At 42.1% G+C, this 25,547-nt stretch overlaps 1 long non-coding RNA gene and 1 other non-coding gene across 6 annotated transcripts in view; both read left to right on the forward strand.

Annotated features, from left to right (window-relative positions):
• Positions 1-25,547, forward strand: part of LOC116151786 (uncharacterized) — a 246,893-nt gene that overhangs the window by 94,672 nt on the left and 126,674 nt on the right. The gene's annotated exons all lie outside the window — the stretch shown is intronic.
• TRNAA-AGC (transfer RNA alanine (anticodon AGC)) lies at positions 2,197-2,269 on the forward strand. Its single transcript has one exon. It is a non-coding gene; the product is annotated as a tRNA-Ala (tRNA).

Consider the following 25,547-nt stretch of genomic DNA (forward strand, 5'->3'; position numbering starts at 1 on the left):
TCTGTTTCCTCAGACAAATGATTAAGTTGGAATAATGATGAGTACATTGTAGGGTGATTATAAGGATCACAACTAACTTGTTTTCTGTGCTCCTTGGACATTGCCTGGCACACTGGTGCCCAGTGTATAATAACAGTTATTATTGTTTTGGACATGCCCCCATTCTTCTCTTAAGAAGAGAATTAGAAGTAATGAGAAAAATTGTAGACCTAATTTCACAGACTGTCATATTAATGAGAATTCTTTTTTTTTTAAATTGAAGTATAGTCAGTTACAATGTGTCAATTTCTGGTGTAGAGCATAATGTCTCAGTCATACATATATATACATATATTTGTTTTCATATTATTTTTCATTAAAGGTTACTATAAGATATTGAATATAGTTCCCTGTGCCATACAGAAGAAATTTTTAAAATCTATTTTTATATATAGTGGTTAACTCAATGAGAATTCTTGATATCAACTTGTGAATAACTTATTAAAAGAAGTCTTGGCTTCTTCACTTGTTGGAATCGAAATAAGCAGGACAACCCACAATGTGGGGCATTTTAAAGTAAACTATTTCCTGAAAAGAGAAGAATATAATACACCCATGATTGTCAATGTACAATGTGAGGGCTGTGGAGGTCCAAGCCATAATACTAAGCCTTCTCCTTGGTCATTCTCTTAGAGTGTACTGTGGAGGTTCCAGAAGCTAGGTAATATGTGATGTCATTACTCCGATGGCTCATGGAGTGTGGGTTTCTGTACTCTTGTGTTTTAGACTTTTTTTGTAAGTTTTAATATCAAATACGGTAGATCTCAATAGACATAACTCTTATAAGCAAAAGTTCTTTGGGGTCTGCCATAATTTTTTTTCTTTTTTTCTTTTTAACATTTTTTATTGATTTATAATCATTTTACAATGTTGTGTCAAATTCCAGTGTTCAGCACAATTTTTCAGTCATACATGGACATATACACACTCATTGTCACATTTTTTTCTCTGTGAGCTACTATAACATTTTGTGTATGTTTCCCTGTGCTATACAGTATAATCTTGTTTATCTATTCTACAATTTTGAAATCTCAGTCTATCCCTTCCCATCCTCCGCCCCCCTGGCAACCACAAGTCTGTATTCTCTGTCTATGAGTCTATTTCTGTCCTGTATTTACGCTTTGTTTGTTTGTTTTTGTTTTTGTTTGTTTAGATTCCACATATGAGCGATCTCATATGGTATTTTTCTTTCTTTTTCTGGCTTACTTCACTTAGATGCCATCATTTTTAAAAGCATTCTGAGACCAAAAAATTGGAGAGCTGCTGTTATAGACGAACCCTTAGATACCAGTAACATTTCTGAGTATCTTCTATATACCCAACACTGTGCTAAAAATATTTTCCTAGCATCGTCTCACTGAAGCCTGATGACAAGCCATTGTTGTAGCTCATTTTCGTGATGAGGACACTGAACCCGAGAGGCATTAAATAAATTGCTGAGGGTCACATGGCTGGTAAGCAGCAGAGCTAATATTTGAACCCATTATGTCTTGTTTCCTGGGCTCTGTCTTCAGATTCTGTAGCCTTGGAGACTCAAAGGATATTAAACTTCCCAGCGAACCCCTCCTCTGGGATCTGAGGAGCTGAAAGTCTGAGGTATGTGCTGAGCCCACTTTTAGAAGCCAGTCTTGGATTATGAATCTCTAGCTGGCTGATTGGAATGAAAACCCGAGGCCAAGACTGTGTCCATAATATTCCCAGAGATCTTGCCTCGACACTCCCAGCTCTTTCAGAGAGGGGTTTGTTGGCTGCCCTCTGTCCTTTACCTCGTTAGATTTATGAGCTCCTGACTGTGGCAGACAGAGCTGGCCCGCGCCTCAGGTCCTGCTGGGGGAGCTGATTAATCATGAGCTCCCGAGACTCCGGCGGGAGTGGAGCAGCCAGGGAGGTTGTGGATGGGGCTGCGCCTCGGCATGCAAGCTCCTTCTGGTGCCAATGTCTCCACTTTGGGCGTTTAAGAAACAAAAGTGGACTGAGATAGCAAAGGGGGCTGGAGGTGTGGGCTTTCATAACCGCTGTTAGAAAGAAAGGAAAAACACGAAAAAAAATCCCAGCATTTGTACATTGTAAAAAATTACTGATCTAGACTTATATGATGTTATGGATATCTGAAACTTACCCAATTAATTTCCACTAATATAATGTCTTAAAAAGTGGGGAGGGTATAGCTCAGTGGTAGAGCACATGCTTAGCATGCATGAGGTCCTGGGTTCAATCCCCAGTACCTCCATTAAAATAAATCAATAAACCTACCCCCCCAAAAAAAGAACAAAATGAAACAAAAAAAAAAGTCTCAAAAAGTTACTATTTATTATGTATGTGACCCACAGGAGACCTCAAGAGTTGACTTTGCCCATGCTCCCAAGCCATGCCCAAGCCCACCTTTGGTGGGTGCACTGGCCCTGTTCTCCCCCAATTTCTTGATGAAGAAACTAAAGACCAAAAAAATCTCAGTGGTTTGTTTGAGATCCCACAGCTGGTCGACAGCACAGACATCATACTATTTTCCCTTTTCCAGATGTTCCATATTTCTGGATGTTAAAGACCAACAAAATTAAAAAAAGAAAAAGAAAAAAAAAACGGGAAGTAGGGGGAGAAATAGAGGAATATAACAGAATTGCCAACTTTTTGTTTTAACAAGTAAAGGCATTAAGAAGCCATAACCACTATCTGATGTCAGCACTTCTCATAAAAGAGAGTACATTTATGTGCATTTTAATGTACTTTAATAGCTCAAATTTAGCTCTGTGCACCACTCTCTATTTTCCTATCTTATTTGAAGGCAGGCTGGAGTAAACTTTGCCAAAGATCCCTCTTTGTCCTGAAAGATCACTGCTGAGCTATACTTTTAATTCAAGAAGAAGGTGGAGCATAACCCTACTGTGGTCTCTTTTTTGGGGGGGTAAGAGTGAGCCCTGATTTCTGAATAGCAGGTGTGACTCCTAATGCTTATGAGCTGAGCCCCCAGGGCTGAGCTGCAGGCAGAGTCCTCTGAATTCCCATGAGGACAGTGTCCACCTGACTTTGGTTCCTGTCTCCCTATCTGGGCCATTAAAGTAACAGATGAAAATCTGTGGGATGGCTTTCCTTGTCATTTTCACTTGGATCCCAAACTTGCACGAAGGACCAAAAGGTTTATGCAAGCGTTCACCCTCTCCACTAACTGTCTAACCTTCCACAATTAGGGCTCTGCAAGAAATCAAGGCTCTGGTTTTCACGTAGGCTGAACGCAGCTGCCCACAACTAGTTAAAGAGAAGTAAGTGAGCTTGCTTGGATTCTTCTATGACCTCGGTAATAATAATCCTTGGCTTTCTGCTCTGATGGAAGTTATAAACATTAAATCAAAATAGGCGAATGTGATGGCACCATGTCTGCTAATTATTGATCATAACGTGAAAAAAATGCCTCCCCTCAAGCTGTTCCATTTATTCCTAAGTCTCAGCAAAAAGGGCACCGTCAAGGTGAACGTGTCCAGCACACTGGTAGGATGACCGAAAGGCTTGGTCCTTTCAGGTGACTGGCTGGCCAGTGGGGTGATCAGAAAGTTCAATCCTAAATCCTGGAATAATTTTAGGAACTCCTAGGCCTTCTAGGAGGTTCTGGGAAGTCTGAATTAAAGTGGGTTATGGGGAATTTCCTCGAGCAGTGACCAACACCCAGGATGATGAAACCCTTACCCATATGCCCGGGACACTAATTATTAGACACTATTCTACACCCATAGAGTGTCCTCTTGGTATACTGCCCTGTTCCTGACAACCTATGCCCTAATCTCCCATCTCTGGATTTGTTTGGGAAATTCTGGAATCAGTCTAGTCTTTCTGGGGGCTGCTGAGTTGTTTGCTCCTTGGCGTGATGATGACAGTTTAATCAGGGTTGAGGCTGCGATTAAAGCAAACTAATAAGTGTTTCCTGAGATCGACAGTGTGTAAGACTATATTGCAGGTTCCTGACCTTGGTCACCTGGTTGCAGGTCGTGGGAAAGGGTCAGCTTGTCAGCTAAGAGTATTCATTTATTTGGCACATGATCTGTTTAGTACATACTTCCCATTTGATCTCACCGAACAATACTGCCAGTCTCTCCATTTTACTGAAGCTCAGAGAGGCAGGTGTCTTGCTGGAGGCCATGTGGCTAACAAGTGAGAGGACTGAGGGGCACGCGGTGCTAACTCTAGAGCTGACTAAGCCATTTTATAGTGGTTCCCAGCCCTCTTTTCCAGCCTCTGTCCAAGAAACAAAGCACAAAACTGCACCTGGAACCACCAGCACATCTCAAACTCACTGATCTTTTTCATTTTACCACTTTTGTGTAGCATTTCTGTAGTCATGGTGATCTTACCAACCTGATCCCAGCTACCCGAAGGGTCATAGTGCTGGAGAAGAACGTACTGGCGTGCTTCTCTGTGTAAAGATCCAACTGACCAAGACCCAACTCCATGAACCTCAGGCTGCAGGAGCTGCCTGTCTGACTCCCTCCAGTCTGCTCGGGAGACTGACCCTCCTTCAGCTGGGAGATGGCTGATCTTTTTTCCTTCTTGCTGCTAAAAATGGCCATTGGGTGTGGAGCCTGCCTTCCTGAACCATAAATTACAAATGCAGGTTCAAAAAGGCCTTCAGTGGAATTGGAGATTGATTCTCAGGCCAATTAGATGCTTGGAGTCAGCTTGTATGACACTGGCCATCACTAAGTTTGAAATATGGGCTTTGCTACTTTCCAGGCCTGGGCTGCAGAAATGCCTGGAACTTTAATGACCTTCTCTGTCCATTAAGGGATCTGATAGACATGAAGTTTTATAAGGTAAGGACCAAAAATGGATCAGGTTTTTGGTGCCAAAATTCCATTAGGCCTGCAATAAAGGATGCATTCGATCTATTTAGCAGATACATTTTGAGGTAGTGAAACTAAGTAAAATAATAAGGCCTTTTAAATTTCATGTTTATTTGAGGCACTGATCATTCAGCAGAGAAATGTTCTTAGTAATAGGTTTTTCTGTCCTATGTTTCTTCAGAGGCCTACTTACTTCTCTCTTTTCCTTGGGGGCGAATTATGATATGTTGGCTCATGGGGAAAGACTCTGGACCTCTGCCCGTTCTTTCCTTAAACTGCTTTCTGTTTAATTCTGTTACCAAATGGGCCACAGGGACAGGAAGCAAATCCCCCAGCTAGCTCTCATTACCGGGTTCAGCTCTGCCTCCTTAGTATTGGTCCTCTCCTCTTTAACTAAAGTGCAAAATCATTTGGTTTGTCCTGAGTTTATTACTAACATTCATATGACTTGAGAGAAGATGGGTCAAGAGAATGAGTTGAACGTATCCATCTACCACCTTTCTAGTTCTTGAAGTGATATGAGAAGTTGCTAAAAAGAATAAGTCCTTCGGGACAAGAAGAGATTTCACCACCAGTGAGCCAGAAATTTTATTCCTGGAATATAAGAGTCTAGGGGTATATTTTCAGGGAAACCAGAGGGTAAATAATGTAGATGCAAAGCAAGCTTAGGGGAAAATCATTGTAGAGATAAAAGCAATTTCAGTGATGCTCCAGTTTCATCCATGTTTAGCGGCTCGGGTATAGATGAAGAGTAAATAGAGCTGGGTTTAACCAGCATTGGCTTTGCCCAGGCTTCTGATGGTAGGAGACAGGAAAGGAGCGTGGGTCACATGTGCACAGAAAGTTGAGAACCTGTGCACAGAATGACCAGAGTGACAGTCTATGGTGTCTAGTTTGAAAGGGAGAGAAGTGACAAAGGAGTGTGTTCAATCATCCAGGGTCCTGGGGGGTGAGGAACTGTTGACGATTGATTCTAGGAGTCATGGTAGTGGTCAGAAGACCGACAGTACGATGCTTAAATCTGAAATGCTGGAGGTGGTGCAGCTACACGTCAAGATAAGGTCTAGGAAGGGACCACAGGAGCTGCTGTTTGTATAGACAAAGTGGAGGAAGATACCACTATTGAGTGTGGAGGGCCAGGAGCCCTGTCTTCCCCAACAAAACCAAAAGCCCATAAGAAGTCAGATCAAACCCAAACAACAACAAAACCCCATCAGCACCGCTACGAAAATATACCCGAACATTGTTTAACAGGAATGCGCCTACAACAAAACAACTCAAGAACAATTAAAAATAAAAACAGCAAGCAAATTGTGGGCAAAGGAAAGCTAAGCACAGGAATATGGATGGCTGATAAAGATAATGTCTCAGAGAAAAGCATTAAAGGCAAAAAAGAGTTGTTTCTAGATGGGGGAGGGTATAGCTCAAGTGGTAGAGCGCATGCTTAGCATAGATGAGGTCCTGGGTTCAATCCCCAGTACTGCCAATTAAAAAAATAAATAAATAAACTTAATTACCTACTCCTCCCCCCTGCAAAAATACCATAGGACATCACTCATATGTGGAATCCAAAAAAAAAAAAGACAAATGAACTTATTTACAGGACAGAAACAGACTCATAGACATAGAAAATAAACTTATGGTTACCAGTGGGGAGAATGGTTGCGGAGGAATAAATTATTAGTTCCAGATTTGCAGATATTAACTACTATACATAAAATAGATATACAAATTTCTTCCATATAACACAGGGAACTGTATTCAATATCTTGTAGTGGCCTATAATGAAAAAGAATATGAAAAAGAATATATGTATGTATATGTATGACTGACACATTATGCTATACATCAGAAATTGACACAACATTGTAAGCTGACTATACTTCAATTAAAAAAAAAGTTATTTCTATTTGGTAAAATTTATAGTCCACAAGGAAGATGTAATCATGATGAATCTTTATGTTCCTAGCAATGTAGATTTGAAATATATATATAAAGTCAAATTATTAAGAGAAACAAACTCACAATCATGTTGGCAAACATTAGGAAGATAATATAATAAAGTATAAAAGGCATAATTCAAACAGCTGTTATACATACCCTTCTTAGTTTATACGAAGACATTATGCACATGTACATGTTTTGTTCTTATTTCAGAATCTGCAAACGTTAAAAAAAAAACTAGCTGCTGAACATGTGTACCATGTAAACAGCTAACAACACTTGAGGTCCCATTAGCTAATAGAAGAAAATTTCAAGTTTATCAATAGGTAGCTGATTGTTTCTATCACACCAAAGCTTAAGTCTTAAAACGAAGGAATAAAATCTGCTCCAGCAATTTAATAGGATTCCACCTCCAACTTTCATTCAGTCCCTGTTCATATCTAAGACATAAGCCTTAAGGGTCATTAAATTCCCATTTGAACTGGTTGCTGGCTGTCAGTTAATATGCAGACTGCTCTAGCCTCGCCCCCTCCACGCTTATGCACAATGCTTTGAATGTTCTGTGTTTTCCTTGCCTTTGACTGCCATTCCATCCCACCCCATTCTCATTTCCTTTTCTCCTGTGTTTTGGCCAGCATAATTTTGGCAGTTAAAAAAAAAAAAAAAAGCCTTCTCTGTCCTTTTCTCATAGCCTTCATTTCCATTTTAGTCTATTTTGGATATTTTTTCTGTAATGTCTTCAATGTGCTTTATTTCCTGTTTTCACAAGCTTTATATAACTTATGAAAAGTGTGATCCAAGACTTGTCTAGGTTAGGGGATTATTATTATATTTTTACGGAATTATGGATTATATTGATCTACAGAGCATACACTGGCCATTGCTGTTTGCAGGGCTGTCTTTAGATGGAATTGACTAGAGGTAATTTTCCAGGGCTCTGCACCTTGGTGACCTGGGGAGGCAGCTGGTGGGAGGCATATGTAGGCAATTAGCATATATATACACCATATGCCCTCACATTTCCAAAGCAAAAAAAGATGAAATAGTTTCTGCTCTTCTTCCAGCCCAAATTCCTTATTTTTCATGTTAACAGTGCTTTATTATATTCCTTAAATGCGTAAGTCTTAAGTATTCGGCACAATAAATTTTGGCAAATTTATGTACCCTGATTGAAATAGAAAACATTTCCAGCATCCTAGGAAGTTATCTCATACTTCTTCCCAGTCAATTCTTATCCAACAACCCCTAACTCCAAGCAACCACTGACCTGTTTTCTGTCATTACGGATTAGTTTTCTGTGTTCATGAACCTCATATGAATGGAATCATATATACGTGTTCTTTTGTTTATGCATCTCACTCCACATATTTTTTGAGATTTATCTATGTTATCAGTAGTTTCTTTTCTTTTCTTTTCTTTTTTTTTTTGCTTAGTATTATTCCTTAGCATGAATATACCACAATTTGTTAATCCATTTTCCAGTGGATGGACACCTGGGCTGTTTGCATCAGGGTGTGTTATTTATGCATCAGTCTTGTTATGAACATACTAACAAGTTGTTTCTCTTGGTATATATCTAGGAGTGTTGTTGCTGGGTCTTAGGGTGGGTGAATACTTAAATGTATCAGAGAGTGCCAGTTTGTTTTCAAAATGATTGTACAATGCTAAACCCCCACTAGCAGCGTGTGGGGGTTTTAGTTGCTCTACACTCTTGTCAACACTTAGTGGAGTCGGCTTTAATTTTAGTTTTTCTGGTGAGTGTGTAAAGGTATCTCTTTGTGGTTTTGCTCTGCATTTCCCTGATGACTAGTCATGCTACGCACTTTTTCATACCCTTACGGACTGTCTTAGCCCATTCCGGATGCTATGACAACAATGCCACAGACTGTTTGGCTTAACCACAAATTTTTATTTCTCATAGTTCTGGAGACTGGGAAGGCAGTGCCCAGTGAGGACCAAATCCCTGGCCATTTTTCTTGCTGCATCCTCACTTGAGAGATAAAGAGAGACAGAGACAGAGACAGAAAGATTGAGATCTCTCGTGTCCCTTCTTATGAAGGGCACTGCTTCCATTCATGAGGGCTCCACCCTCATCACCTAATCACCTCCCAGATGTCCCACTTCCTCATACCATCACATTGGAGGCTTTGAACACATGAATTCTGGGGGGGGGGCAGGTTCCATCCATCACATTGAGCATTTGAATATCTTCTTTTTGTGAAGTATCTGTTTAAGTTTTAAGCCAATTTTTAATGGGGTCATTTGTATTTTTAATATTTTATTCCCCTTCAAAGGGCTATATGATTAATAGACTTTAATCAAGAGCCAACTAGATGCCCAGAATTGCCCCAGGCTTTCAGATTTAATATCTTAATCATGACAACAAACTGTAGAGGTCAGTGCATTAGTCCCATTTTACAAAATAGGAAGGGTAAAATCAGCGAAATGACATTCTTATGGAATAAATCTTCAGACACATTGAAAAACTCTCTCAAAGATGAAGCTTTCTGGCCTCGGATGTTCAGTGTCACCAGAGAAAAATGCAAGAGAGAAGATTTTTCAGGAAAATTCAGTATCTTTGAAACTAGTCTTGGCTTAAAAAAAAAAACCAAACTTTTAGAATAGTTAAATATTTACATAAGTTGCAAAGATAATGCAGAGAATTCTGATATATCCATCTGGTCTTCTTCTTCTTCTTTTTTTAATGGCTTTGTTCACTATTTACAATAGCCAAGACATGCAAATAGCCCAAATATCCATTGACAGATGACTGGATAAAGAAGTTGTGGTATATCTATAAGGAATACTACTCAGCCATAAAAAAGAACAAAATAATGCCATTTGCAGCAATATGGATGGACCTGGAGATCGTCATTCTAAGTAAAATAAGCCAGAAAGAGAAAGAAAAATACCATATGATATTACTTATATGTGGAATCTAAAAAAAAAAACAAGACAAATGAATAATTTATAAAACAGAAGCAGACTCACAGATGTAGAAAACAAACTTATGGTTACCAAGGGGGAAAGGGAATGGCAAGGGTTAAATTGGGAGCTGGAGATTTTCAGATACTAACTACTACATATAAAATAGATAAGCAACAAGTTTCTACTGTGTAGCACAGGGAACTGTATTCAGTATCTTATAGTAACCTATAGTGAAAAAGAATATGAAAAGGAATATATATATGTGTATCTATGACTGAAACATTATGCTGTACACCAGAAATTGATACAGCATTGTAAACTGACTATACTTCAATGAAAAAAAAAGTGAAAAATGGTTTTGTTGGGTTATAATTCATATACTATCAATTACTCTATTTACAATGAAATGTTTTTCAGTATATTCACATATATGTGACATGCAGCCATCAGCAATGCCAAGTTGGAAGCATTTTTAATCATCTCAAGAAGAAACCCTATTCCCTTTAGTTGTAACCCATCTACTCCCCTGTAACTCTTCTCGACCCTGGGCAGCCACTAATTCGCTTCTATCTCTAAAGATTAACCTGTCCCGGTCTTTCATATGAATCGAGTCATATGATATGTGGTCTTTTGTTCCTGGCTGCTCTGGGTCCTGGCCGTTCTAAGGCTGCTGAGGTCACCATCACCCTTGTCCTGTTCTCCCTGGGTGCGCTGCAAACTCCATTGCCCTTTGCACTCAGGTGTGGCACATGACTGAGTTCTGGCCAGAGAGGTATAAGCAGAAGTGATGGGTGTGCCATTTCGAGGTTTGGAGCTTTGAAAGCCAGACCACACTGGGTGTCTTAGCCTCCTTCCTCGTACCCTTTTCTTTTCTTTTCTTTTCTTTTCTTTTCTTTTCTTTTCTTTTCTTTTCTTTTCTTTTCTTTTCTTTTCTTTTCTTTTTTTTTTCTTTTCTTTTCTTTTTTTTCTCTTCACACTCTTTTCTTACACTTGGGCTAAATGAAAAGAATTCTGAAGACCTAGAGGAAGGTGAGAGCACGAGGTCCAAGGAGCCTGGGACTCTGAATGAGGAGCAAAATCTTTCTCACCCCTATTGGACTGTGCTCTGGGTTCTAAACAAATGTTTATTGTGTAAAATTAGCCCCTGAGGTTTAGGAGTTGTCTAGCACACCAGCTAGTCTTATCTGTCTTTCCTACTAAAACACTCGTGAAAGCCCGTGATCATGTATATCCCTGATGTATCAAGGGTTCGGATCATGTGTTGTGTTTTTTTTTTTAATGGAGGTACTCGGGATTGAACCCAAGACCTCATGCATGCTAAGCATGCACTCTGCCACTGAGCTATACCCTCCCCCACTAAACTTTATATATCTTATTTAGTTGGAGACAGTCAGAGTAGGCATTCTTACGGAATAAATCACATATATCCAAAAACATTTATCAGTAGCCTTGTAACAAATTCTTCAAGCTTAGTATTTATTTCACTATCTTTGCTCCGTAATCTCCCAGCACGTCGGAGGCTCCACAGGAAACATGAGGAACAGAGCTCCGTGCATTGCAGGGCATTTTGTGAATTACAAAAATCTGTTCATTTCTAAAGATCAAAACCTCCACCCATCTGGGGTATATAAATCCTACGCATAGAATTTATGATGGGGGGTTATCTTGAATTATGTGTTGGGTGTTGGGTTTGGCACATAATAAATATAAATGATCCTCTCAGGACAGTAGATTAACATCCGGGGTGGGGGAGTTGGGGAGGGGAATCAGGCATCTGTGGAATTTCAATGGGAAGATGTCCTACATGTCTCAGAGAGAAAAGAGCTTCCAGTCTTCAGGAGACAGGGCTGTGATCTTTTTTTTTAAAGCCCCTTACTAACTCCTTCCTCTGAGAGAAGGAGAGATTTAGCTGCTCAGTGATAATTGGAAAACGGGCCGTGTAAGTTTGGTTTGCCTCTCTTGATCTTCTTATGTTCAGAAGGGTACCTCTGACTGTCCACTGGGCTGCTAGCTGGCTGTGCTGGGGAGGCTGTGGATGGCCAGCAGCACCAGTGACTGGTGGACCAGTCTGTCCAACTCCCAGTTCCAAGAGGAGGTGTTAGGAAGCTAACTGAGCTTGACCGTCTAAGTCACACCCTCTAAAACAGCTTGGATTAGCGATAAAGCTCATATTTTCATCTTCATCTACATGCCCCTGCGTCTCTCAAATGATTCTGACCCTGGAGTGTGGGAGGATGGACAGTGCAAATATTCATCGATCCCCTGAATTCTGACAGGTGCACAGCTAATACATTTCATGTGATACACAAAGCAGTGAACACCTGTGGCATCCTGCTATGTGCAGAATTGCACTAAAGACTGTAACTTCAAAGGAGCAAAAGCATTTCTCAAATAGATTCAAACTCCTTGAAGGACAAACTTGCGTGAAGGGTAAAATCAGCCAAAGATGGCAGAAGTAAGGGCTCTGGGTCATGAGATGGACTGTAATTCTAACTAGAGTTCAGAGATAAGAAATGCTCTTCTAGACTTTAATACATCTGAAGGTCGGGCTTGGTCCTGCAGATGTCTGTAACACCTAGATATGTGTAAGTTTATACACAAAGAGACACAAAAATTTCAATTTACTTCAGTCTATGTGGTTTCAGTTTTCCAGAAGTTATTTAGAGCCCCTTCTGCCTTCTTTCCCTTTCTGGTGGTGATTTCTCCATGGCAGATAAGAAATGATATATCCAAAAAACACAAAGCAAATTTAAGGCCTTCAAGTTGATGTGCATTTCTGTATTTAAAAACAATCATGTGTATTTTTTGAAATCCTTGTAGCACATCAAGGTCGTTTATGTGTCAGTGTGAACAGTGTAAGACTTGACATGATCTTCAGTCTTTCTTGTCTTTATCTTCTTTATTATAAATACATTTCTCTATGTATTTCTCCTCTACCTGTTTTTTGCTCTGTAACGAGTCACTGTTTAGAAGAGTAGATAAGTCACCACTTTCTGGGACATCATCATGAATCAGAAAAAAGAATGAATGTAGCCTGAAAAAAGCAAGTGGTGAGAATGGATGTGAACTCTGGACACGTGAGCACAAGGATGGGGTTGTAAAAGTCTTGTTCTTGACGTGGCTTTTGCCCTTTGGTTGTGCCACACCGTCGCTGGTTCTAATTTCCATCCATCACCTGAATGTTGGCTGACACCTACTCAGCTAACCCTATGGCCTTAATATACCTTAAAGAAGCCTGTTAAAGTCAAGCCACAACATGTGCGGCGGTGTCTCTGAGAACAAGTCACCAGTAGTGTTCCTAGGAGAGGAGCACCTTCACTAGGGCCAGAAGCGAGCCTCCAGCTGGAGGTCCTGGGCGTCAGACTCAGGCTCCTGCTGACCAGCCTGCCTCTGCTGTCTGTGTAGCCCCATTTCTCCTTCTCCTTTACTCTGCAGTTCGGTTGGGAGTCCCTGACCTTGAGCATCTTTAAGACTGATTCCAACATAGAGAACCCAGGATTCTTGCCAATCATGCTGGTGCTTGATTTTGAGTCCCTCCCACCTGGGGTTGATGGTCATTCCCAGCAGCTCCCTGAGCTGAGTCCTGCGGGAGGAGAGGAGAAACCTTTGGTTTCCCTGAGTGTGGTGATGTCTTCCTTAGTTAGGGGTGTTTTACCCTTAGCCGCTAAATCGGGCACATGTGCCTTTGAGTTACCGGGGAATGTGGAATGCTCATAGATCCACACTTCAGAGACTTTGAAGCCATGGGTATTTAAGGGCTCACTGGTACTCTTGATAAGATCATGCTTTCTTTTCATTTGGATTGACTTTTTAAAATAAGCTGGGTAACTTTTAACCTCTGCATTACCCAACATTTGAGGCCATGGGCTATAAAATGGCTTTGTTATACTCCACAGAAGCAAGGATTCTGCCTTCTGCACACCATTCAACCCCTCTGAATGTCTAGTTTCTTGGAACTAAAAGACACTAATTAAATGCCAGATGTTTAAATGATATGTCAGGCATTTGTGTCAGACATGGTAGTTGCTTATCTAATCTCTCCTTTTTCTTACTGAGAATCACATTTTGTTGGGTTGGCAATGTATGTACATTTTCTTATCCCTCTTGTTTGTGATATAGTTGTAGCCAAAGAGATGTTAACAGAAATCACTGCTTAAGGCTTCTGGGAAAGTTAATTTTAAAGTGGATTGTCTCAACTGCCATACACTCTTGCACTGGGGCCCTTCTATCTTCCTTTTCCCTGGAATGACCGTTGTAATTGTTGGTGCTCCAGCAGCCATCTTGGGACCATGAAGACACTGTGATCGTGCTAAGGATATAAGGAACCTGAATCCTGATGACATTGTGGAAATTTCATCCCAGCCATCGGTTTCTCATCTCTACACTTCTTTCAAATGACTGCTCCTTGTGTTTTCTTGTTACACTGCAGCAAAACTTAATTCCTAACTGATAAAACGCTCAACTTTCAGACTGCTTTACTTAGAGAGGAAACAGAAAAATGACTATTTGGCATGAAGACATTTTTTACCCAAAATAGTTTTGGTGAAATGCTAACTTTAAATGTTGAAGACGAGGCATGTCCTATCTATCTATAAATCTTATATAGCATCAAATAGGCCTAGATTAAGGGGGAAAAAGGCAGCATCCTTTCAAGTTTAATTTAGCCTGAGGAAAAACCCCTTTACTTTGGCTTAGTTGTCATTATATGCATGTGAAACCTTTGTCAGTAGAAGTTTCCCTGGGGAAGGGCATGTAGTTTAGTGGAAAGAGTAGGAGCTTTGGCATCAGGCAGATTTGGGCTTGAATCCTACCTGCACTAGAAACTGGCTGGGTAATTTTAAGCCCATTATTGGATCTTCCTCAGCCTCAGTTGTTCTGATTTATAAAATGAGGAAGGCCTGAGATTAAAAAGGAAGAATCTGCAAGAAAACATTTCAAAGGGACCCAGTGAAGGATCCGGTACCCTATTTATTATTTATTATTATTATTATTTTCCTGCATTTGTGTCATTTCTCACCTTTGCACTCAGCAAATGTTTATTGAACATCTACTATGTGTCAAGACTGTGTTGAGCATTTGGCTCCTTGACTCTGAGTTTGCCCCAGGTGGAATTAGGACTTTAGGGTTTAGCGTCAGAAGGACTAATATTTGATCTGTTTAAAAGCTCATTGGCACTAACCAGGAGAGAGTGAGTTTCAGAGCTTCATCACAGGGTTTCAATTAAGAAACCAAATTGAAATCTCAGTGGCACAGTGAGGTTTGGTGATTACCATCCAAAACCAGATGTAAGGGCTGGAGATGGGTCTCGCAGATAGTCAGGATTAGGAAGCTAGAATAAAACTTTGAAATTACATCTGGAAAAAAAGTTGTACCTCTTCAGGAAACAGAACAGGTTTGGGTATACAGGGACCACCCCCTAAAAAAACTGAAATGAAGTGGGGCTCATTTCCTTGTGACTCCAGTTTCATATGTCCTAAAGATGTGAGATCAAATATTTGAAAATATTTAAAGTCAAAGGATTATTTACAACAGGGAAGCCTGTATTTTGCCCGGGCCAGACCTTGAACCTTTTCAGTACATCTTTTCTCTATTATCTCTTGATGAACTTGGTCCACTGTATGCACTCAGTCAACTGTGTGCACTTTCAAATAGCCAGCAAATTTGAGCTTGTTCAATAGATGTTATTTGTGGATCATGACATAAAATAAACATTTAGAAGAATATTTAGTAGAATCTCTACTTTGGGTAGAGAGAGGTGAAAAAGTAGAGAAAATTGACCTTGTGAGAAATTATTATTATTCATTTTCCTTCCTGTATTCATCAAGGCCCTGAGCTTAAGGGACTTGGAATTATAAAGAGTGACTGTAATAGTGGCTCGTATTTGCTGAACCTCTTCCAAGTGCCAAGACTTTATGTGGCTTATTATTATCTTTAGTCCTGACCATTAATAACTATCTTTCATGAATACAAAGCTCAACGTTGTTTCATTGGGAAGCAGTGCACCGTACTGGAAAGATTTGGGTCATTGGCATCAATAAGACTTGAGTCCGAATCCTGACTTTATGACTTTGAGCACATCATTGAACATCTCCCAACCACAGTTAATAACTCTCCATAGTTTTCCCCCATTTTTCAAATGAGTAAACTGAATCTGAATGGAGTTGGGCCACCTGTCCAAGGTCACACAGATAGTCGAGAGAACAGCTATAGCTAGAGATGGAAAGCGACCTTCCATCAATGAAATCCTGCCCTTTCCCACATGCTCTTACACTGCTCTAATGCCAAGGACCCCAACAGGTCAGGAAGGGACAGGAAACACCCTCCTTTCACACATAAGAAGGTGGGATACAGCGGGGGTGAACTGGATGCCCCAGTTACGGCAGGAAATCAGACTCCCAGCCAGGTGTCCACCTCCACAGAGGGCATGAGAAGAGCCTATGGTGAAGAAAACTAACAATTCACTAATATTTCGCCTTCATGTATTCATCTTCTGGCTCATTACAGAACGTAAGCCAGGATAAGATCTGGTTAAGATTCATTCTCTCGGTTTCCAATATATCACATTTCTACAAGATTTATGGCTGTTTTCTCCTGGGCTGGAACACATGCTGTTGGATTATCAGCTTGTGTTTACATTTTTCTCTTATCTGGGCAGCATCGCTTTGGTCCAGCTGGCTGGTCTGCTCTCCTGGGATCAGCTTTTGCCATTTGCCTCGTTCCCGGGCCCGCACCACTTTCCCTTCAGCTTCCCTGTGCCTCTGTTTGCTTTGTTATCAGTTACCTGTCTTCTGCCAGAACGGCTATTTGTGTCATTCTCTGCCTCTTGTTTTCTGGTTAGTGCGGAGATTATCTCCTTAAATAGTCGTGAAAACTGGGGGATCAGCATTTGTGATCCTTATCTCTCTCTTGAGGAAAATACTTCTTTCTCCAGTTTCTTAATCCGGACTTTACAGTCAGTCTTGTCTTTCCAATGAGCAAACGTTTCCCTGCAGTTTTGAGTTTTCAGCACACTTCCGGTAGAACGTGCAGAAAACATTTTTGCTTTGAGCCCCAGAACTTTATTTTGTGGAATTTTCTTTTTAAAAACAGAACAAAGAGCAGTTGCAACTGCCAGTTCCTTGGCTCTAGTCGTTTCCTTCTCGGCCCTAAATGGTAACCAGACACTGACTCAAATTCCATGGCCCCAGCGCCCCCTCCTCCCCGCTCACCCCCGCCCCGTCCCTCTCCTCTTGAGATTCATTATTTTCACCAAATTAAAACGTTCTGGTGGGAATGAGCGAGTATAAAGCGACAGGGCAGCAGGGAGCTCTGGTTGTACAGAGGGATTATATCTTGGGAGGCTTTCCTCGCTGGTCTGTGATATGATTAACCAGTCAGAGGGACCATAGCTTTGTAAAGTGGTTACTGAGTCCAAACTTGCTCTGTCTGCTCGCTGCACGACAGGCTAATAAATCGGGAGATGAGGTGCCGGGGCAAGGAATAATGACTTTATTCAGAAAGCCGGCTGACCGAGAATATGGCAGACTAATGTCCTGGAGAACCGTCTTCCCCACGTCAGAATTCAGGCTAATTTTATACTAAAAAGGGGAGAGGGTGTGGTTGGTTGTTGCAGACTTCTTGGTATAGTAATTCTCTGTTCTTGCCACTGTCCACATAGGTCAGGTCATGTGTCCCTGTAAACCTCCAACAAGACAAATGTTGTTCTCCCTTCTGCAACTTTTTATCTCTATATGAATGGGAAAGAGTTATACCCTTAAAGGTCAGAGCTTTGAGAATGGGCTCTCCTGTCTATTTCAGGCTCTCGGCAGCATTCTTTTACAAAAGGTGCAGAACTGGCATGACTGAGCACTGGAAACAGAGCCCAGGGTTAGAGCCAAAGGAACAGATCTAATATGAAGTCAGATGTGTCCTTCCCTACTATAGTTTGAGGAGATAGGTTTTAAAAGGAAGTCTGCCCTCATTACCTGTGACAGCTGGGTTTTAAAAACAATTTCTTAGAATACTTGTCCAAGTATAAAAGTGTTGGTCTTCCATGAGCTCATTCATTCATTCTACAAATAATGATGGCTAGTATGCATCAGGCACTGTGCTAGGTTCTGAGAACTCCAGGGGAAGCAAAACCACAGACTGGCCTCTGCTTGCTCAGATCTCACAAGGAAGTTAGGGTGGCAAATATTAAGTAAGTCACCATATGCATAAGTGAACACCTGCAGACCGAGATGAGCTCACTGACAGAGGGGAGGGTCTTTCCAGGGCAGGTAACAGGAGGGCTCATCTAGCCCAGGATGGCTGCTTGCGTCTGTGTCAGGGCAGCCTTCCTCTCCAGGAAGAGCCCCGTGAGCTAGGATCTGGAAGGTGAGGGAGAGGTCACTGGGTGGCGGTTGGGAGCCAGTGGAGTCTGCTTTTGGTGCAGTGTGTTCCCTATCTGACAGAGGGAGTGATGGGCAAAGGCCAGATGGAGGAATGAGTACAGTGTGTGAGAAGAAACGAACTTTTTAGGCCAGAGGGACTGGGCTTCTGAGTGCGAGAGGGAGACTGGAGCAACAGCGACATGAGGGACAAGCCAGTTACAGGACAGGATGAGAGATTTAGCCTCTGGCTTTAGAGCCATTGACTGTGCTGGGAAATGCCAGGATTACATTTGCATTTTGAGAAGATCACGCCTGTTTCCTGTGGAGAACAGACGCTCAGAAGGCCAGAGTGGATCCATCTAGTCATTCATGCATGAAACGTTTATTGTGGTCCAGACAGGAAGGGCCGGGACCTAGGACCCCGGTGAGAGGGAAAGAGATGGCTCTGTTTGGTTAGAAATCACTGGTGAGTGGGTGAGGGCAGATAATAAGCAAACGCATAGATTAAGGGGAACGTTACGTTTCAGTGGCAATATGTACAATGAAAGAAAGCGATCAAGGGGCATCTGGCAGACAGCACACGCTGTTGGCAGGTAACACTACTGTCACCAGTCTACTGAGTTTTCAGGGATGGCCCCTTTGAAGAGGTGAAATTTTCCTCCCAAAGTGCAGCATGACCCCCGTGTTTTGGAGTCTTGGTCATGCCTGGAGTGGAGCCAATCATCCTACCAGCCCTTTGGGTGCTTGTCATTATGTTCTGTCCCTGTAAAGCAACCCCTGGATTCCCCCAGTTTTTCTTGGCCTTCATGCAAGCATGCAGTATGGGATCCTGAAGGAACTTCCAAGATCACTCATTCAGCTCTCTCATTTTACAGGCAACAAAGCGGCAGCCCAGAGAGGTGCTGTCAGGGGGTTAGCAGGCACCCCACTCTTGTACCTGGGCCATGTCACCCTGGGCCCAGAGCCCCCGCCCCATCATTCTGTCCTCCTGGGAAGGACTGGGTTACAGCTGTGCTTTCTGAGGTCATGCAGCCTGTTTCCAAAGCACTTTTCATCCCTGGGTGTGTAGGAGATTCCAAATACCTGCGGAAAGTGATTAATGGTCCCCCCACCCCGACATCTCCTAATGCAAAACATTCTTGGACAGCAACCAATTTAATTTAGACTCCAGAAATTGCTACTTTTTTTTTCAACCTGGCTTGTATTCATGATATTTTTTAGATGCCCTGAAGCTCTGAAGCATATTTAAGGCCATGAAATAGCATTACAAAGCTTTTACCATTTATAGAATGGCACGGAATGCAAAATCCAAAAACAAAAAAAGAATTCTTCTTTTCTCCTTGGTTTCCATAAGATTTCAAACTCAATAAGACTTTTTTTTAATTTAAGATTTACAAAAACAATTTTTTTCTATAATTGAGTCTTATTGGTTGAAGTTTAATCTAGAACATAGTTTTCATGGCTGAGTGGAAAAGCCCTTTGGGGATCATGGTATAACCTAATCTGAAATAATGCTTCTTGAGCTGGTTATAATAAAGTTCTGTTATATTATATCTCTTAGAGGAGTCCTCCTTTTTTATAATTTTTAAGACATTGTTCTAGGAAAAATATCCTAGTGTTTCTGAATCCATCCGGTTAGTCAAGGCCACAGGCACTGAAGAAAAAATTACATGGTAGTATTTATCCTGGGAAAACACTTTTTTGATAAATTTCAGATATATCCTACTGCAAGGAAAGTTCTTTTCTCTTTGAAATGAGATAGATGTTTTATGATCTTCATTTTCAGATGAAGAAATTGAAGCCGGGAAAAGGAAAGTAACCAAATTCGCACAGCGAAACTCTAATCATTATGACCATCAAGTGGCTTGGAAGACATTTCGTGGGGCTTTTCATGGGGTGGGGACAGGGTGGGTGGGGGCTGGGGGCTGGGGGAGCCTCCTCTGCAGCTCACAGTTGAGCTTGGAAATTCATGTTTGAATATCTCTTTGGGGCTTTTGCTTCCTCCTGTTGGTTCTCAAGAGGTCGGGATGGCACAGAGATACTGAGTTCCCCGGGTCAGTTCAGGAGGGAAAAAAAGTGAGACCTTCCTTGGAAAGTCATAGAAGTTTGTGTAGCTGAGATGCATGCGGCTTCCCAGCAGTGACCGTGGGAAGCTGCCAAGGGGCTGAAGGCCGGACCCAGGTAACTGCACGGAGTAGTTTCCAGGGACGGCTTTAACATCGCCAATGGTTTAAAACAGCAGTTTGTTCTCTCACAGTTCTGGAGGCCAGCAGTCTGAAATCAGTCTCACTGAACTGAAACCAAAGTGTTAACAAGGCACTGCTCTCTCCGAAGGCCCTAGGGGTGAATCTTTTCCCTGCCTCTTCCAGCTTCTGGGGCTGCCAGGGTCCCCTGGCTTGTGGCCGCATCACTCCTGTCTCTGTCTCCGTGGTCACATTCCCTCTGTCTGTGTCATATTTCCCTCCACCTCCCTCTTATAAGGACACATGTGCTTGCATTTAGGGCCCACCCAGATAATCCAGGATAATCTCCCCATGTGATCCTTAAATTAACCACACCTGCAAAGACCCTTTTGCCAGGTAAGGTGACATTTACAGGTTCCATGGATTAGGACCTGCTATCTTGGGGGCCAGTATTGAGTTTATCATCCACCGAGCTTGGATCCATCAAGCTGACATTTATTTATGGCTGACAAAGGAAGGCTGCAGGCAAGAGGCCAGCAGAGGAGAGCCTTCCTGTTGTACAGACGTGGGGTGAAATGTCATAATCAGTGTCTGGCAGGACAAAAGACTGAAGGCAAAAGCTTAAGCAATACAGGGCTCCGGCGTGACCACACTGGCATGACTACTGCTGGGTTTGTTTATGAGAGGACAGAAAGCAGCCATGTTGGGGGCCTTGGGTGGTTTTCACGTCCTGGAAGTTGTGTAGAAACAGTTGGCCAGGAATGTGTTCTTCAGGAGCATAAAACGACTTCTGGCTCAAACAGACCGCAAGCCTTGAGTGGTTAAAAAAAAAATCCTCCCAGAGAGTAGAAATGTGAAGTGCCCTTCAAAAGGTTATTAATGTGGCCCTCTGGGGACAAAGAATCACATCGTCCCGAGTCTCTTGCTGATTTTACCCCGTGGAGACTGGTTGTTGAGGGTGAGCAATGGAGTTGAAGCATCGGGCTGTGGTGACTGCAGGATGCGGTGAGGAAGTGTCCTCCTTCCCGACTTCACTCATGAGACAGGAATGGAGGGGGATGAAGATGCCTGGTTAGTGGAAATGACACATTCTTGTCCATTTACTAGCTTGAGATGAAAGAACAAACCCCTTCCAAATACATAGACGATATTAGCCAAACTGGATCTTGTCTTGTAAATTGCAGAAGCTTCAGTAAGCACGGGCAGCAGAGAAGCTCCCAGGAGTTCGGCTTCCCTCCCTTTCCAACACCTGAGAAATTGGAGGGCGGTTTTTCATTGAGATTTCCCAAATGCAGGTCAAGAGCACTTCTAAGCTTCCCGTGGGGCCTTAGTGATTATTTTAAGGATTGAAAACATTTTTCTTACATGACCATCTATCATCTCTCAAAATTCCAGGACTCCCTGAAGGCCCAAGTGTCTTATCTCTCTTTTCCTCTCTCTTTCTTCTTCCCTGACCATCATAAATAATTCACACAATCAAGTGAGTAAAAATGTTTACCAGCCCCCGCTGTCCAACAGAACCCTGAGAGGTGCTGATTGTAGAACAGACCTGCTCAAATTTAGATTGATCACCTCTTTGGCAAAATGTGGTTAAAGATGAATGGCTGGCCAAAAAACTGTTTAGAAGATTTCTTCTGGTATCCCCAACTCAGTGACCCCGAGCTCCCAGCCCATGTCCTATGGGCCACCAAACACTCTCCATCACCTGCTGATTCCTTTTGGGTAAATGAAGAGCGACAACCTTGGTATTTCTTGTTGAACATCGTTATTATTATTTATTATTATTAATAATATTAAGCTTGTCATTAAACTGTTAGAGCATATCAATGTACAAGGCATTTTTCTTCCTTTGCCAAAGGCAAGTCTGATTAGGACAGTTCCACCCCAGGCACAACAATATCAAAACTGAACAGCCTCAGGGGTTGGGGGGCTAGCTTAGTGGTAGAGCGCGTGCCCGGCATGCGTGAGGTCCGGGGTTCAATTCTCAGCGCCTCCCTTAAGGAAGGAAGGAAAAAAAAAAAAAAACGGAACACTCTCCTAGCTTCCTGGCTCCTCAGTGACCTTTTGGACAAGACCAGTCACAAAGACATGGTGGGTTTCTACCTTTGTTTTTCTCAAGGCAGCATTGTGAAAAAATATTCCTGTTCTGGCTTTTTCATCTCTGCCCTTTCAAAGCCCAGGTTTCCCCAAACCACCACGTAACTGGAGTGCAGTTGTCTCCCGCATCGTGTAGGACATTTGTAATCTCCTTGATTGTAGTTCCGTTAGACTCACTATAGCTGATTTAATCACCAGGCCCAGGACATTGGCAACTGGATTTGCCCAATGGTCAGTCATCGACAGTGAACTCACTGAAACCTTTCAAATGTTTTCCACTTTTCTGGACTCCACTCAGATCCCATCCCCCCCACCCCCCTTTTGGAATGAAGCCACCCTTAAACTCCTCGCTATAAAGTGACTTTTTATTCTGAGCACCTCTTTTTCATCGGTACAGAGGCACCGCCTGGCCTCCTATGGCAGCACACTGACCGGCTGGAGCTGGGGAACCAGCAAGTACCCGGCACAGATTTCAATGTATAGTGATTTTCATTTGAACCCGCTCATTGGGGACGCAGATACCCTCATGGGAGAAATATTGGGATCTCTTGACTGGTGTTTACAGGTGAAAAATATATTCAATGTAATTATTTTTCACAATATAAACTGCACGCAAGAGAGGCTAGATTCTCCGAGTTTGAGGGGCTAGGGTAGCTCCGAGCCTGATGGGGTCAAGAATAAACAGAAAAAAAAGAGAGGGAAAATATTACATGGACACGGGTTAAACACAGGATGACCATATATCCAGTTTTCTCGTTCTGTCCCAGTTTATGCTTCTTGTTCAGGAGTAATTATGTATAGCACCTTTGTGTGTGTGCGTGTGCACGTGTGCTCTTCAAGTATCTTGGTTTAGACATTACATTATCTGATCACCCTAGTTACAGGTTGAGAATCACAGGTCTGATAGGACCTCCAAAAGTGTTCTCCAAGTTACCATCATTTTCAAGGTGCAACATCTGGGAGGAAGGTGGGTTCTCAGGGTGAGTTCCCAACGAAATAAATCCACTTTTGATCGTGCTTCTAATGGAAACAAAGGAAATGGGTTGACAAGAACCAAATACAGTTTTTGCAGCTGAAATATTCAGACAGCATTATGAAGGAGAGTGATGGGAGCCTTGTAGTAAAAAAGAGAAAGATTTAATAAAACCTATTAGGAGTGCCTTTTTTGGACACTATGTGTACCTACTCTTTTGTGACAGTTTCTGTTATCTTGACTTTGTCTTTATACAGTACAAGTTAGACATCTTGGTTCAAACTTGATTCTAATTTCTTTCCCCTGCAAGGAGATGGGGGCACAGCCAAAGACAAAGCCTTGTCTGATGCCTCCGTTCTGCTAGATCTTAACCATTGTTCCTCCATTGGTCACGACTTGGCATGATCTAGTCCAAAGAAAATTTAGCCAAGTAGTTTTGCCTCTCACCCATCGATCAGGCTAACGAAACGTTGGAACAGGAATTTCAGTCAGTCATTTGTTTTCTCAATTCATGCAGGAGAGGCTATGATTTAAACAACGAAAACAACAAGAGCGCCAAGAGAAGACCAGTGCTTGCAGCCAAGTTGTTTGAAGGACCACAGCCAGGATATTTTTTCCTGCTAAAATCTCATGTCTGCTTTTTGACATGTTAATTCCCTTCCTTCCCTATTTGGTTTGTAAGCAAAGAAACAAGGTGACAATCCATTCACAGCAGCTGTCAGGAAACCGCCACAGCCAGTGTGAGTCCTGATGGACACCAGTTGTCTGATGGGGACTCTTCCCGTATGTTCAGAAAAACCTGTGCTTTTTTGTTTCCGTTAGTTTTATAGGCGCCTCAACCTGGGGCCTGCATTTTTCTGTGGTTAGCTCACCCCTCAGCATTCCCCCAGAGGCTCACTGACCTCGGCCACCTCCATATTTTATGTGAGCTGAGCTGCACGTGCTTGAGGCTGCCATTTGTTTTTTCTTGCATTGCAGTAATTTGCTTGTCCCTTTCAGCAACCCTGGGTTTCAACAACTTGAAACTGGCCTACAGACTAAGGGAAGAGAAAATTCACTCTGCAGTTATCACATCACAGAGATACGCTATCTAAAAAGTGAAGAGATACCAGTGTTGCTTTGTTTGAGTCAACATAGATGCCAACTTCTCTGTCCTCCATCAGCGTGGTTCTTGGGGATCTTTGGTGAACGGTTTCCCAGAAGCTTGGGTCTCATGGACACTGTTTGGAACCAAGTGCTACTGTCTCAAAGCGAGTCTTTAAAAAGATGGCCAACTCCATTTTTATTTTGTGTAGTTTTCAACATCTGTCTTCATTATCCCTCTAATATGTTTAGGTCTTCTGAACATATTTGACAATTTCTGTAGACTGACTCAGAACATGGGAAATTCGGATAAATAGTAAAGGAAAAATTCTTTAAGAGTTTCTCTTTTGCTTGTTTCTTGCTCATTTGGCACACAAATGCCTGAAAAAAAAAAAAGCAGACTGTTACCTATATGGTTTGGTTCAAGATAACAGAAAGGTTGCCTTGAATCAAACACTGCTGTCCTATTGGCCTACTGGGGCACTTAAGAATCCCAACCTGTAGACCACACCTCTTAATTGTGGCATGTGGGCTTCTAGGAGTTGAAATTGAAAAACCCACAGAAGGGTTATCTAACAGTTCCAACTTTTAAGTGTATCCTGCTCTCCTCCAGATTCAGGCCTTCTGGCCAAAAATGGTGACAGTTGGGTTAAGATATGAAAGGCTTTTGTTTAAATACTTGTGGTGGTTGGGGTGGGGGTGGGGGACAGCAGTGCCACCAGCAGCTGTGTTGGCCTTACTGGGAACTCACTGATTAACCCAGTCCCTTAGGAAGGCCGTGGTGAGCAGGGTAACAAAAAGAAGAGGGAAAGGGGTAAGGAGAAGGATCCAGATCGTCTTGTCACGTGATTTCCCTTATGTTGTCCTAAAGGAGTGTGGACAGGGTTTATGAAAACATGCGCCTGAAAAACCCCAAGTGACTTTATCCATTGTTGACAATTTATTTTTCATTTTTTAACAGCCTTGTTGAGCTGTAAGTCACATGCCATATCATTTATCCACTGAGATTGTGCAGTTCTGTGGTTTTTAGTGAATTCACAGGGATGTGCGAATCTTCGTTGAGGACACTGCTCGCCTTGCAGTCTTGCTGTTTCCTCCCTCTGCACTGTTCTTCCCCAGA

The sequence above is a fragment of the Camelus dromedarius genome, chromosome 10 (genome assembly GCF_036321535.1).
Source record: "Camelus dromedarius isolate mCamDro1 chromosome 10, mCamDro1.pat, whole genome shotgun sequence".
NCBI lineage: Eukaryota > Metazoa > Chordata > Mammalia > Artiodactyla > Camelidae > Camelus > Camelus dromedarius.